This window comes from Somniosus microcephalus, chromosome 9 (assembly GCF_052327205.1).
Source record: "Somniosus microcephalus isolate GS21.2 chromosome 9, FLI_Smic_1.0, whole genome shotgun sequence".
Classification (NCBI taxonomy): Eukaryota; Metazoa; Chordata; class Chondrichthyes; order Squaliformes; family Somniosidae; genus Somniosus; species Somniosus microcephalus.
Window position 1 is genome coordinate 77,764,146 of NC_140995.1, and position 15,886 is coordinate 77,780,031.

Below are 15,886 nucleotides of genomic sequence, written 5' to 3' on the forward strand. Positions count from 1 at the left end.
CCTGCTCCTATTTCGTGTGTCTAATTCTGTTAGATTCAGGAGATGGTTCTGTGATAGTGGATTGGCGGTTAGGATCAGATCAGCCATGATCTTAGTGAATGGCGGAGCAGGCTCGAGAGGCCGATTGGCCTACTCCTGCTCCTATTTCTTATGTTCTTATGTTCTTAACCTCGCACAGCTGAATATACGTTCAGCAGTAGCAAGGACCCCTCACCAGCAATATTTAAAGGGATGAGCAACCGCTATAAGGTTAGTTGCTGATTGATTTCTACTGGCTCTGTGTAAGTGTGGAAATGTTTTTTTAAATTGAAAGGTGACAGGGAGTGTTGCTGCAAGTGGAGAATGCCTTGCTTCTGACTTCAAGAGTTCTGGTCAGACCACTTGTTCCCAGTCATGGGTGCTCTCATTGTCATCCCACTTGGCCTGCAGCATGATAGGGAGATGCAGCAGAGGCAGTGAAGAAAAGGACAAGCTGCTCGCAGCAGGAGGAGGAAGATAGGAAGAAGGGCTCTCAGCAGGAGACCATACCCACCTAGGGTCTTCCAAGAGCAATTCTCTTTTGGTAGGAAGAATGAGGAGAGGCAATATAAACTAAAGGATACAATTATAAGTTGGGTGCATAAACAGAGACACCTGGAGGCATGTGTGCACAAATCATTGAAGGTGGCAGGGCAGGTTGAGAAAGCGGTTAAAAAAGCATACGGGATTGTGGGCTTCATAAATAGAGGCATAGGGGGCGATTTTGCCAGCCCTGGGGAGGCGGGTATGGAGGCAGGACTGCCGGGAAAATGGCAGAATTTTGGGGCGGGTGCCCAACCCACCCCAACCCACCTCCATGCCATCTTCCCAGGAGGCAGGTAACTGTCCCGCGCCGGGTCCTGTCTCCTTGGAGGCGGGAAGGGATTAAAACCTATTAACTGCCAGCTCAGCTCAGCGAGTACTGGGTCTGCGAGGGTCGGAGGGGTGCAAAAGTATGCTGTGGAGGCGAGTGATGGGTGCAAGTGTGGAGAGGTGAGTATCTGAGGTAAGTGCAAAGTGTTTTTAAAAGTGTACTTACCTTTGTTTCTTCCTGCAGGCTTCAGTCGGTGTCTATGCGGAGAGTCTCGAACATCCGTGTTGCAGATGAGAGATGGCTTTTGCATTCTCAGATGCAACAACCATCTCATTTCTGTAAAAGAAAGAAGGTTGCTGAGGTCTTGTATGCAAGAACTCATCAAACTGCAGAGAATGTCACTGTTTGACAGCTTCACACAGCTGTCAAATAATGACAATTCATCTGTCAAAAATTTTTGACAGATGAAACGTCATACATTGACGTGCTCTGCAACCAGCTTTCCCTTAATTGCCCTGATAAGCCCGCTGGGCGGGCTTACCAAGGTCAGTCAGGGAAAATAGCGTGGGTTGGCCACAAATCGATGGAGGCGGGACATCGAACCGACAAGCAGCAGTCCCGCCTCCAACGCAACTCCATTCACAAAATCGCCCTCGTAGAGTACAAAAGCAAGGAAGTTATGATGAGCCTTTATAAAACATTGGTTTGGCCTCAACTGGAGTATTGTTTCCAATTTTGGGCACTGCATTATAGGAAGGATGTGAAGGCCTTAGAGAGGGTGCAGAAAAGATTTACAAGAATGGTTCCAGGGATGAGGGACTTCAGTTAAATGGATAGACTGGAGAAGCTGGGGTTGTTCTCCTTAGAGCAGAGAAGGTTGAGAGGAGATTTGATAGAGGTGTTCAAAATCATGAGGGGTCTTGACAGATTGATAGAGAGAAATGGTCGGAAGGGTCGAGAACCAGAGGACACAGATTCAACGTGATTGGCAAAAGAACCAAAGGTGACATGAGGGAAAACTTTTTTACGCAGCGAGTGGTTAGGATCTGGAATGCACTGCCTGAAAGGGTGGTGGAGGCAGACTCAATTGTGGCTTTCAAAAGGGAATTGGATAAGTACCTGAAGGAAAACAGTTTGCTGGGCTATGGGGAAAGGGCGGGGGAGTGGGACTAGCTGTAGTGCTCTTACAGAGAGCCGGTATGGGTTTGACGGGTGAATGGCCTCCTTCTGTGCTGTAACCATTCTATGATTCTATGATTCTAGAAGCAGTGGTCCCAGTACTGACCCCTGGGGAACATCACTGTGTACCTTCCTCCAGTCCGAAAAACAACCGTTCACCAGTACTCTGTTTCCTATCACTTAGCCAATTTCGTATATTTGCTGCCACTATCCCTTTTTCTGGGTTTAAACTTTGCTGGCAAGCCTATTATGTGACACTTTATCAAACGCCTTTTGGAAGTCCATGTACACCACGTCAACTGCATTGCACGCATCAGCCTTTCTGTTACCTCTTCAAAAAACTCAAGCAAGTTAGTTAAACACGATTTGCCTTTAACAAATCCATGCTGGTTTTCCTTCATTAATCCACACTTGTCCAAGTGATTGTTAATTTTGTCCCGGATTATCATTTCTAAAAGCTTCCCCACTACCGAGGTTAAACTGGCCTGAAGTTGCTGGGTTTATCGTTACACCCTTTTTCCAACAAGGGTGTAATATTTGCAATTCACCAGTCCTCTGCCACCACTCCCGTCTCTAAGGAGGATAAGAAGATTATGGCCAGTACCTCCACGATTTTCACCTTTACTTCCCTCAGCATCCTAGGGTGCATCCCATCCAGTCCTGGTGACATCTACTTTAAGTACAGCCAGCCTTTCTAGTACCTGCTCTTTATCAATTTTTAATCCCATCCAGTAGCTCAACTACCTTCTCTTTCACCATGACTTTGGCAGCATCTTCTTCCTTGGTGAAAACAGATGCAAAAGTGCTCATTTAATACCTCAGCCATGCCCTGCCTCCATGCGAAGGTCTCCTTTTTGGTCCCTAATCGGCCCCACCCCTCCTCTTACTACCCGTTTACTATTTATATGCCTATAGAAGACTTTTGAATTTCCTTTAATGTTTGCTGCCAATCTATTCTCATATTCTCTCTTTGCCCCTCTTATTTTCTTTCTCACTTCCCCTTTGAACTTTCTATATTTAGCCTAATTCTCACTTGTATTCTCAACCTGTTTGGTGGAGATTGTTGGTAAGTGATTGATGGGATGTGGTGCATTGAGCAGTATGTGAGGCTAGTGATGCAAATGGTGGGATATGGCATTTGTGATGAATTCACTAACCTTGACCACTCGGGTGAGGTCATTAAACTTCTTCCTGCACTGCAGCCAGGTGCTCAGGGCTACACTGCTGGTATTGAGAGCTATGGCTATCTGCTCCCATTGCCATTTGCAATTTTTGCCTGGAGGGCCTCCTGGCCCCTGGTGGAAACAAGACTACTCTCCTCCTATCCAACTCTTGCACCAAGATCTCCAGTGCTGTATCCGAGAACCTTGATGCATGCTCTCTCCCCTGTTGTGCCATCATTAGTTGTTGTTGTACCTGCACACCCAGCCAGTTCAATGAGCTGCTACAGGCAGAATGCACCTCACCATTAGAAGGTGCAGAGTGCCTTTAAGAAGTGCAGGCTAGCTTTCCTTGGTGCTAGCCGCACACGAACTTGGGCCCCTGCTGCACGTTCAGCCACTCAGCAGCGCATTCAGTGCTGGGCTAAACACCTTAATCATTGTAATTAGTAGGTGATATACCTATCAATTCCTCCAATAAAAGGCGAAGAGCTACGAAGGCGACTAAAGGTTTTTATTGACTAAATAACAGAGCCCACTCTCGTGGGTGATCCGATCCAAGCAGGAGGAATACCAGCCAGTCGCTCACCTTTATACCTGGCCTGGTGGGTGGAGCCAAGGCGGAGTCGGCAGTGGTCATCCCAGGTATAGCAGTGTGGCAAGAGGCGACCTCGTACCGTGATACAATAGTGGTCAGTGATACAGTTATAACGAACAGTGGTGAACAGTGCTAACTACTAACAGTGATACGATAGTGAACGTGGTTTACCACATTCACCCCTTGTTTAGAATTAAGTCCGGCGGGGTGAAGTGTACTACCAATTCTGGTAGGTCAGTCTGTCCGGAGGCTTCGTAAGCCTCTCCGATCGCCGCAGCGGTGGTGTTGCCTTATCCGGTGCTGGTGCCTTATCCGGTGTTGATGCTGGTGTTTGCGTGGTCGGCGAGGGCTCGTGGGGTTCCGGCATGTCGTCTACCTGGGCTGAGGTTGGGGGGGGTGGTGGCGGTGTTTCCGGATCGGCTGAGGGTGCGAGGTCTCGTAGGGAGACAGTGTCCTCCCGCCCGTCTGGGTACGCCACGTAGGCGTACTGGGGGTTGGCGTGCAGGAGGTTCACCCTCTCGACCAGGTGGTCCGTTTTATGGGCCCTCACGTGTTTCCGCAGCCAGACCGGCCCCGGGGCGGTCAGCCAGGTTGGTAGAGTGGTTCCCGTAGTCGACTTCCTGGGGAAAACGAACATTCGTTCATGGGGGGTGGTGTTAGTGGCCGTGCAAAGTAATGACCGGATGGAGTGCAGCGCTGTCGGGAGGACTTCTTGCCAGCGGGAGGTTGGGAGGCCCTTAGACTTTAAGGCTAAGAGGACGGCCTTCCATACCGTCGCGTTCTCTCTTTCCACCTGACCGTTACCTCTGGGGTTGTAGCTGGTGGTCCTGCTTGCTGCAATACCTCTCTCTAGGAGGAATTGCCGGAGTTCCTCGCTCATGAAGGAGGAGCCCCGGTCGCTGTGTATATAGTTCGGGAACCCGAACAAGGCGAAGAGGGCATTCAGGCACTTAATGACCGTGCTACTGGTCATGTCGGGGCAGGGGAAGGCAAAGGGGAAACAGGAGTACTCATCAACGATGTTGAGGAAGTACACATTACGGTCAGAGGACGGGAGGGGCCCCTTAAAGTCGATGCTCAGGCGCTCGAAGGGGCGGGTGGCCTTGATCAGGCTTGCTCGGTCCGGCCTATAGAAGTGCGGTTTGCACTCCGCACAGGTCTGGCAGTTCCTGGTCATGGTCCTGACCTCCTCGATGGAGTAGGTCAGGTTGCGGGCCTTAATGAAATGGTAGAGTCTGGTGACTCCGGGGTGGCAGAGCTGGTCGTGGAGGGTCTGAAGCCTATCGATATGCGCGCTGGCGCATGTCATTCATGAAAGGGCATCAGGGGATTCGTTCAGCTTGCCTGGCCGGTACAAGATCTCATAATCGTAGGTGGAGAGCTCGATTCTCCATCTCAAAATCTTGTCATCCTTGATTTTGCCCTTCAGCTTGTTATTAAACATGAAAGCCACCGAACGCTGGTCGGTGAGGAGGGTAAATCGTTTGCCTGCCAGGTAGTGCCTCCAGCGCCGTACTGCCTCCACGATCGCCTGGGCCTCTTTCTCGACCGACGAATGTCGGATCTCGGGGCCCTGTAGGGTCCTTGAGAAGAAGGCCACTGGCCTCCCCTCCTGGTTTAGGGTGGCGGCTGAGGCGAAGTCGGATGCGTCGCTCTCCACCTGGAAGGGGATGGACTCGTCCACTGCATGCATCGTGGCCTTGGCTATGTCTCCCTTAATGAGGGAGAAGGCCGCGCACGCCTCCTCCGTGAGGGGGAAGGAAGTGGCTTTCAGGAGGGGTCTGGCTTTGTCCGCGTAATTGGGTACCCATTGGGCATAGTAGGCGAAAAGCCCCAGGGTTCTCCTAAGTGCTTTAGGGCAGTGGGGGAGGGGTAGCTCCATGAGGGGGCGCATTATTTCTGGGTCGGGGCCGATGATTCCGTTCTCCACTACGCAGCCGAGGATGGCAAGGCGCGTGGTGTTAAACACGCATTTCTCCTTATTGTAGGTGAGGTTCAGCCGTTGGGCCGTACGGAGGAATTTCTCCAGATTCGCGTCATGCTCCTGCCGGTCGCGGCCGCAGATAGTGACGTTATCTAGGTAGGGGAATGTAGCCTGCAGTTCGTTCTGGTCAACCATCTGGTCCATCTCCCTTTGGAAGACCGAGACCCCATTAGTGACACCGAAGGGGACCCTAAGGAAGTGGTATAGGCGCCCATTCGCCTCGAAGGCGGTATACTGGCGGTCCTCAGGGTGGATAGGGAGTTGGTGGTAGGCCGACTTCAGGTCGATGGTCGAGAATACTTTATACTGTGCAATCTGATTGACCATGTCAGATATGCGGGGGAGGGGGTATGCGTCCAGCTGGGTATATCTGTTTATGGTCTGGCTGTAGTCGATGACCAGGCGGTTTTTATCGCCGGTCTTTACGACTACGACCTGGGCACGCCAGGGGCTGCTGCTCCCCTCGATAATGCCCTCTTTCAGGAGGCGCCGCACCTCAGAGCTAATGAAGGCTCTGTCCCCGGCGCTATACCGCCTGCTCTTGGTAGCGATGGGTTTGCAGTCGGGGGTAAGGTTAGCAAACAGAGAGGGTGGCGGGACCTTGAGGGTGGAGAGGCTGCAGGTGTTACGCGGTGGGCGGTTTAACGTTTGCTGGTTGTTGACTGTGAGTGGGGGGAGGGGTCCACCGTATGCTAGGGTTACGCTTTGGAGGTGGGATTGGAAGTCCAGCCCTAGTAGGATGGCAGCGCAGAGATGGGGGAGGACGAGGAGTTTAAAGTTTTTATACTCCGTGCCCTTAACCGACAGGGTCACGACACAGTAGCCGCTGATGTCCGTGGCGTGGGACCTCGATGCCATCGAGATTTGGCTGCACGTTGGTAGGACAGAGAGGGAGTAGTGGCTCACCGTGTCTGGGTGGATGAAGCTCTCCGTGCTTCCGCTGTCGAACAGGCAGGTCGTGGCGTGGCCGTTCACTTTGATGTCCATCATTGACTTGGACAGATGGTGCGGGTGGGCTTGGTCCAGGGTGACGGAAGCTAGTGTGTAGCTGAGCGAGTCGTTGTCATCTGCGGGCGAGGCGGTCGGGCGTGGTGAGTAAAATGGCGTCTCCCACGAGGTAGGGCCCCATGAGGCACTATTGGGGTCGGTTGCCTTAATCAAAGATGGCCGCCCCCATGACTCATGTGTGAGGATGCTGGCCTCAGTTGCCCTAAACAAAGATGGCCGCCCCCCATGACTCATGTGTGGGGATGCTGGCCTCAGTTGGCCTAAACGAAGATGGCCGCCCCCATAGTTCGCATGCGGCACTGCTGGCCTCTGAGGAACCGCTCCTGCAGGCCTTGGAGAAGTGGCCTTTCTTCAGGCAGGTTTTGCATATGGAGTTCTTGGCTGGGCAGCGCGACCTCGGGTGCTTCTCCTGGCCACAAAAAAAACAGCCGGCGGCCCGATCGCGGATGCCCGATGTCGGGGCTGGTGCCGGGGGTGGCGGGGCCGGTCGGGTCCGGGACGCCGACGCAGAGGTAGGTCCCGGGGGCGGCGCTGGGAAGGGTGCTGTGGTAGGGGTCGGGCCCGAGTCCCAGGGTCACGAGCAGTACCTGGTGAATGCTTCCTGATCTTGGTGGGCCACTTCCAGGGAGATAGCGAGGGCTTCAGCTTTTTCCATGCTGAGGTCTTTAGCTTCCAGCAGTCTTTGCCGTGAGTACTCGGACCGTAGGCCTTTCAGGAATGCGTCGCGGATATTATCTTCAGTATTTTCGGCTGCCGACACCGATTTAAAGTCACAGTTCCTGGCGAGTGCATATAGCGCCTGTGAGAATTCGGCTACTGATTCTCCTGGCTGTTGCGGCCGTGATCTTAGGAGGTGCCTAGCGTACATGTAGTTTACCGGGGTCCGGTACTTCTGTTTCAGCAGGTTGATGGCGGTCTCGTAGGTAGTCATGTCCTCGATGAGAGTGTATACTCTCGGGCTCAGTTGTGCCTGCAGGACACTTAGTTTGGATGCCTGAGGGACGCTGGATTCTCTCAGGTATGATTCGAAGCAGACCAGCCAGTGTTTAAAGTCTGCGGCTGAGGTTGCTGCTCGTGGGTTCAGGTCCAGGTACGGCGGTCTGAGGGCTCGCAGCCAAGCTGGCTGGTGTGGCTGTGCTCCTGGGAGCTGCACTGGTGGCTCCTCCGCCGGTTGTGACTCGTTGTCGGACATCATTAAATTTAGTCAATAAAATTGATATACCTATCAATTCCTCCAATAAAAGGCGAAGAGTTACGAAGGCGACTAAAGGTTTTTATTGACTAAATAACAGAGCCCACTCTCGTGGGTGATCCGATCCAAGCAGGAGGAATACCAGCCAGTCGCTCACCTTTATACCTGGCCTGGTGGGTGGAGCCAAGGCGGAGTCGGCAGTGGTCATCCCAGGTATAGCAGTGTGGCAAGAGGCGACCTCGTACCGTGATACAATAGTGGTCAGTGATACAGTTATAACGAACAGTGGTGAACAGTGCTAACTACTAACAGTGATACGACAGTGAACGTGGTTTACCACAGTAGGCAGCACAAAGTTAGCGTGCTGCCTGCATTCCTTTCAACGGCTGCGGGGTGATCGCGCATTGCAATCCCCACACCCATTTTCAGGGGCCAATTTCTCGGCCAATATGTTCGTGACTTTGTTACTCGTTGGATCATTGGTTTCTTTGATAGAAGGGCTGATTTTACAAGTTGCACTTCTGAGGGGAAATCTTTAGAAAGAAAAAAAAGACTTGCATTTATTTAGCGCCTTTCATGACAACCTGATGTCCCAAAGCACTTTATAGCCAATGAATTACTTTTTGAAGTGTAGTCACTGTTGCAATGTAATCAGAAGCACGTAGTAGGAAATCAAGGGTGTGCTCCCCATAGTTTCCTCTCTAGATTCATAAAATTAGCCCTATCGTATCCAATAGGCCTGTGACTTACTAGTACAGCATTTTATTCCCAACAAAACCCCCATATATCTATCCATACAAAAGTATTGAGAACCTCCATTATCTCTGGATGCCACATTCTAGTCATCACACCACAGAGATCACACTTTTTATAAAACACCAGCAAATCACAACTGTACAGTCTTTTAAGAAGTATACAAAAGGAGAAAAAAAAGGTAATAATTCCTAACTAGCTTTTCTAACCATTTGATTACCAGGCCTCTTCCCAAGAAAAGCCAAGCAGTTGCCAATCCAGAGAAACTTCCAACAACAAGAATTCACCTCTAATTGATCTCAGAACTATTTAGACACTTCCTCACGGGTAGTACATAGAATTTACAGCACAGAAATAGGCCATTCAGCCCAACTGGTCTGTGCCCGTGTTTATGCGCCACACAAGTCTCCTCCCACCCTATTTCATCTCACCCAATCAGCATAACTTCCTATTCCTTTCTCACTCATGTACTTATCTAGCTTCTCTTTAAAGGCATCTATATTATTCACCTCAACTACTCCATTTGGTAGCGAGTTCCACATTCGAACCAATCTCTGGGTAAAGAAGTTTCTCCTAAATTCCTTATTGGATTTATTAGTGACTATCCTATATTTATGACCCCTAGTTTTGGACTCCCACAAGTGGAAACATCTTCTCTATGTCTACCCTATCAAACCCCTCCATTAGGTCACCCCCCTGTCTTCTCTGTTCAGTCTTTCCTGATAGTTATAACCTCTCAGTTCTGGTGTCATCCTTGTATATCTTATTTGTACCTTCTTCAGTGCTTCTAGATCCTTTTTGTAATATGGAGACCAAAACTGTGCCCAGTACTCCAAGTGTAGTCAAACCAAGGTTCAGTACAAGTTTAACATAAACTCTCCACTTTTTAGTTCTATTCCTCTAGAAATGAACCTCAGTGTTTTGTTTGCATTTTTTATGGTGCCTGAACAGTGGCCTTAAAAAGACAGGCCAGGTTAGGAGCAACACATCATAACCAAGCCCTTGACCTCAGTTTACTCATGAGCAATGTCAAAGGGCCGTCAGCTAGTACTCAATAAAAATGTTGTTGCTTCATGTAGTCCTCTGCCTATCTTTAGTTGCATTTTGTACTCATCGCTGATGGAATGAACTTTCATTTGGGATGTAAGGATAGATTTTACAAATGTGCACTCGTGGCATACAGCATGTGGGCCCACAGTGCATATCTAGCCATACAACGGTCAGCTTGGTTTCGTGGCTGCACGCGTAACTGAGTCAGAAGGTTGTGGCTACAAGCCCCACTACAGGGCTTGAGCACATAATATAGGCCGACGCTTCAGGGCAACTCTGAAGGATGACTGCATTGTCTTTTGAATGAGACATTCACCTGTCTTTTCAGCTGGATGTAAAAAATCCCGTGGCACGATCTGAAGAACAGTGGGGGAGCTCTCCCAGAGCCCATGATCTTCCAATACACACTGATGGCAAGGTCATTTGCTACTAACATGGATGTGGAAAATTGACCAGTATGATAAAGATATGACGTTGAAATGAATGCAAAACATTGCAACAAGCTGGAATAGGATGGGATAGAAACAATAAAACAATAAAAATAATAGGAGTAAATCTACTGCAAACTCAGGTTTCGAATATTTTCCAGAGTCATATCTTTGTGATTTATTATTAAGAATGTTCTGTTCTGTAGTTAAGAGTCACTTGGGCAGAGTTTGTGAGTACAAAGATTATATGCTGTTGCAAATCACGAGCTAAATTACCCTCCATAGAGCAGAAAATCTATTTATGTTTTGTAAGTTTCATAAAACATTATCAGAGAAAAGGGAAAGATGAGTCATAGCACGATGCATCAACTAGTAATACAGACACATGGTTGGGGGCGGAGCGATTTTCAATGGGTAACCACCCATTTTACCTTAATAAAATGGGCACCAGGGCCCTGAAAATCAGGATGCAGTCTTGCTATTAGGGATGCCTGAAAAGTGGCCTGACCCAATTTGAGTCAGACTTTTTTCAGGTGTCCTTGGGGCGCGGGATAGTAGTCCGCAAAATTGGGCCTCTTTGGGCCATTTCTTATTTCTGTAAAAAGGGTGCAACAAGATCCAATTTGTACCCGAAAGAGTTTCATTCACCCTGTTAAACCAAAACTGGAGCTGCATGCTAAGGCAACATAAAACTGCTCTTTTCACATTTCACATATATGGCCATATTGCAGCAGGGCACCTGTGGAAAAGTGGAACTATTGACATATTAGGAGTTGGAAAAGTGAGTCCACAAGCCAAACATACAATGTTACCCAGCTGCAAGATGAAACTTGACATATTCACACAAATGCAGGAAAACAGAAAGAAAGAAAGAAAGAAAGAAAGAAAGAAAGAAAGAGGGAAAAATTAATCCACTTAGCACCTCCCATTAGCGGCAGTAGATGGCGCTATTGGGGCGCTAGAGTAGTATTGCCAGGGCGAGGCAAATCCAGCATTGCAGGCCAAATCCAGCCCCCCTATAGCGCCGCCGGTAAAAGCTATTGCCGGGAACATCAACACCAGGTGGATTGTGACATCAGTGAGTATGCAATGCTCACTGACCACCCGATTTGCTAAATTGATTGTTGCCACCGACCGCAGCGCCTGGAGTGAACAGCATGAGGAAGCCAGCTCTAGGGATGTTATTTAAAAGGATCATCAGTAATCACTCGCAGCTGTCAGGTTAGTGCAGTTTCAATGGTTTCTTGTCAGTTTCACCGACTGCAACAGTTTCATTCAGTAATTTGAAGGCACATGGGATTGGGGGCAAGGTATTGACTTGGATAGAGAACTGGTTGGCAGACAGAAAGCAAAGAGTTGGAATAAACGGGTCTTTTTCCGAGTGGCAAGCAGTGACTCGTGGGGTACTGCAGGGATCGGTCCTTAGGCCCCAGCTATTCACAATATATATTAATGATCTAGACAAAGGAACTAGATGTAATTTCTCCAAATTTGCAGATGACACAAAGCTGCGTGGGCATGTGTGCTGTGAGGAGGATGCCGAGAAACTCCAGGATGATTTGGACAGGTTGGGTGATTGGGCAAAAGCATGGCAGATGCAATATAATGTGGATAAATGCGAGGTTATCCACTTTGGTGGCAAAAACAGGAAGGCAGATCTGAATGGCAATATATTGGGAGAAGGGAAAGTGCAACGAGACCTGGGTGTCCTTGTGCACCAGTCGCTGAAGGTAAGCATGCAGGTGCAGCAGGCAGTTAAGAAGGCAAATGGCATGTTGGCCTTCATAGCGAGAGGGTTTGACTACAGGAGCAAGGATGTCTTGCTGCAGTTGTACAGAGACCACATCTTGAGTATTGTGTGCAGTTTTGGTCGCCTCATCTGAGGAAGGATGTTCTTGCCATGGAAGGAGTTCAGCGAAGATTCACCAGGCTGATACCTGGGATGGCAGGAATGACGTATGAGGAGAGATTGGGTCGATTGGGCTTGTACTCGCTGGAGTTTAGAAGAATGAGAAGGGATCTCATTGAAACTTATAAAATTCTGACAGGACGGGACAGACTAGATGCAGGAAGGATGTCCCCGATGGTTGGGGAGTCCAGAACCAGGGGTCACAGTCTAAGGATAAGGGGTAGGCCATTTAGGACAGAAATGAGGAGAAATTTCTTCACCCAGAGAGTGGTGAACCTGTGGAATTCTCTACCACGGAAGGCAGAAGAGGCCAATACATTAATTATATTCAAGAAGGAGTTGGATTTATTTCTTAAGGCTAAAGGGATCAAGGGGTATGGGGAGAAGGCAGGGACCGGGTACTGAATTTGGATGATCAGCCATGATCGCATTGAATGGCGGAGCAGGCTCGAGGGGCCGAATGGCCTACTCCTGCTCCTATCTTCTATGTTTCTATGTCTTCTGGCAACTAAAAAGTAGCTACATTTATTCTTCAAAGATTCAAATTGCTACACTTGGTAACATTAATGGGGGCTGTACTGGCATGCTACCTCACCCTCCAGGATCTATGATGGAGGGAGCATAGGCAGCGATAAATACGGGAACATGTATGCAGAGAGGTGAGGAGGGACATCAGGGCTCTCACCAGGAGGCCTTACCCTCCGAGGGTATTCAGACAGCACTTCTCCTAACTTCAATTAAATGAGGAGCAGTGTATCAGATGGTTCCACTTCACCAAGGAGGTGGTCACAGAACTCTGCCACCTCCTCCAAACAGACCTCCAGCCTCACACCAGGATGACTTAAAGCCCAGAGCCCCTTTGCTCACCACATTCCCATCATTCCATCCCTCTTGCAGGCTGTATCACACTGCAAAGCTGAAATGCCAGACACTACAAAAGAATGGTAAGTGAATTCATAATTTTTTCAAAAATCAGTGAACACATATTTACACAAAAAATATTAACCATTCACCCATGTGGAATCCCTTAGTGCCTGGCGTTACTATGCCTTTGCCTACTCTAGTGCTCCTATGAAGTGTTGGCCCAGTGGCTGCAGCAGGGCTGATGGAAGGCTGCTGAGTGTCCATGCAGGAGGCTTCAGATGGCCTTGCAGGATGCCCTCGACCAGCTCTGGACCTGCAAGACCCGGCTGTAGACTGCACCACCTCAGCAGGGGCAGCAGTCTGGGCTGGCTGGATGACAGGCAGTGACAAGGGCAATGACGGAGTGGCAGTGGTGGGAGCAATAATGCTGCCTTCCTGAGAGAGGACAGAAGGTTCCGGCTCCACTGACTCACTGCCACTCCCCCGGAGCAGCACCTCAGCATCCCTAACAATCTGTTGGAGCACAGATTGCTGGCCTGCTGCGACACCGTGAAAGCCCCGGTCGATGGTGGTAGACCCAGCCATGATGGCAGCAGTCAGAGCTTGCGTGGCATCAAGCTGAGACTGCATGAGAGCAGTCTGAGATTGATACCACCAAGCATAGACTGCATTATAGCACTAAGACATTGCGCTGCTGCTGCTTGTGCTGTAATGGAAGCTGACAAATCGCCCATCACACGTGGCATCAGGGCTGGGTCGCCATGGTCTCTCTGGGAGTCTACCATCCTTGATAGACTGGAAATGATAAGCTCCACGGTGTGCGCAGATCCTTGTGCAATGTTGGAGGTGGACTCCTCCATGCACATTACCATTGCCGACAGGCTCTCAGGCACCCTTGCCATTGCACTTACCATCTCTGTGTGCATGCCCATCACCCTTCTTTTAAACGGCTCCCCATCACGGTCCTCATCTGAGTCCTGTGCAGCAGAACTCGCGTATGAACTCACCCTCCATGGAGCTGGCCCCTGAGCTACCCTTTCCCCCTGAGCTATCCTTTCCCCCTGGCCTTGCTGCAGCCAACTCGTCCCAGGTGCCTCACCCTGTGTAGATCCCACTACTATACTAGCCTCTAAAGAACGCGTAGTGCCAGTATCTGAGCTGGTGCCTGCAGGTGAGTGATGCAGTGACGCAGTGTGTTCTTCCTCCTCCCCTTCTCCTGCCTCGCTCTCTACAGTGCCCTCATGGACAGGCTGCTCAGGTACTTGCTGATTATCTGAAAGCATAAAGGCACAAGAGTTATGTTAAGGTGAGGGAAGGGGGGCAGGAAGGGAGACATGAATGCATACAGCATGATTAGAAGGAAAGTGCGAAACGCTTGTGGAGTGAGGGGGAAGTGGGATGTGAGAAGAAGGAGTAGGGATGAACATACCGTTGTTATCCCCAAGGAGGTCAACATTGCCAATGGCTACAGTGCCCACCACCTGGCACCCAATGATCTGCAGCACTCGATTCTCCAGCACAGACAGTGGTTGGGTGTTGGCTTATCCCCCACCTGTGTGCTCCAGCTCCCTCCTGTTGTGCGCCACCTTGGCCTGCAAGAGAAAGGAAAGTGCGTGAGTGAGTGTGGAGCAATGTGTTTGGGTGATGTACCTGCAATAGTTGAATAGCTGTCATTGTGTGCAAGGTGTGAAATGTGGGTGTGAGTGTTGCTAGTTAGAGATTGTTGGTGGGTGAGTGCTGGGGGTGTGGTGCTTCGGGCAGTGTGTGAAGAACATGGTTCAGATGGTGGTATGTAGCATTTGTTGAAGCATTGACTCACCCTGACCACCTGAGTGAGGTCGTTAAATTTCTTCCTGCACTGTGTGTGGGTCACAGAATCACAGAAACCCCACAGTGCAGATAGAGGCCATTTCGGCCCATCGACGACAGTCGCCCGAGGCCGGAATCAAACCCGGGTCCCTGGCGCTGTGAGGCAACTACAGTGCTGCCCGAGACATGCTGCTCTACCTCCCTCCGCATGGTGCGGAAGACTTGTGGCGAGGGCCTCCTGCAACTTGTCAGGTAGCGCACCGCCCTCCATCTCTCCATAGTGAGGACCAAGGCCTCCAAGGCTTCATCAGAGAATCTGTGGGCTCTCTCCCTGGGGCATGGATCTGCCATCAGCACACCTGGTTCAGTCCTATGGCTCCTTCTCCTTGTTCTGCTTCTACTTGCTGAGGCAGCTGCACAGCCAACAAGGCTGAGAATGAGGTGCTGCAGCATCAATGAACCTCCCCTTTAAGAAGTGAAAAAAACCTGTGGCAATGATGAGTTGTAATTAGATTACAACCGATATTGGTCCACCCTTTGAGTATAACATCAATGAGCTTGGGTTTTAAGACTTGATTTAGGACTCCAATCATTTTATTGAGCAGTAAGTACGAATTGTGCAGACAGTCTAAAGCATTTGCGCATGATGCTAATTCTCCAACTTTTCTACTAATGTAAGATTCTCAAAATTTACAGATCCCCATTATGAAAGACAACCATATTAAAGTGATTGTGAACCCTTGCTAAAAACCTCAGGAGGAAAAAAGCATGTTTGGGCCAGCAGGGAAATTCAAGGTAAAAAACAGACTTGGCATGTTTAAAAGGACACGTTCAGGCATGTTTTGGGAAAAAGGCTGCAACAAAGAATTTGGGATCTACCTATGCAGTAGCCAGTTTTGAGTATTCAAGGTAATCAAACTGTCTGGGGGAACTAGAAAGCGTCACTCAGCCCCTATCAAGAAATGTACATGCTAACAATAGACCCACGGAAGAACAGCCTTACAGAACCATCCAAAATCTTGCATAATGCAAAACATGCCACCAATCAACAAAAGAACCTTGGCCCCCACAGGAAAAGACAACTTTACTGCAATTAAACAAGAGGTTAAACAATCGATGG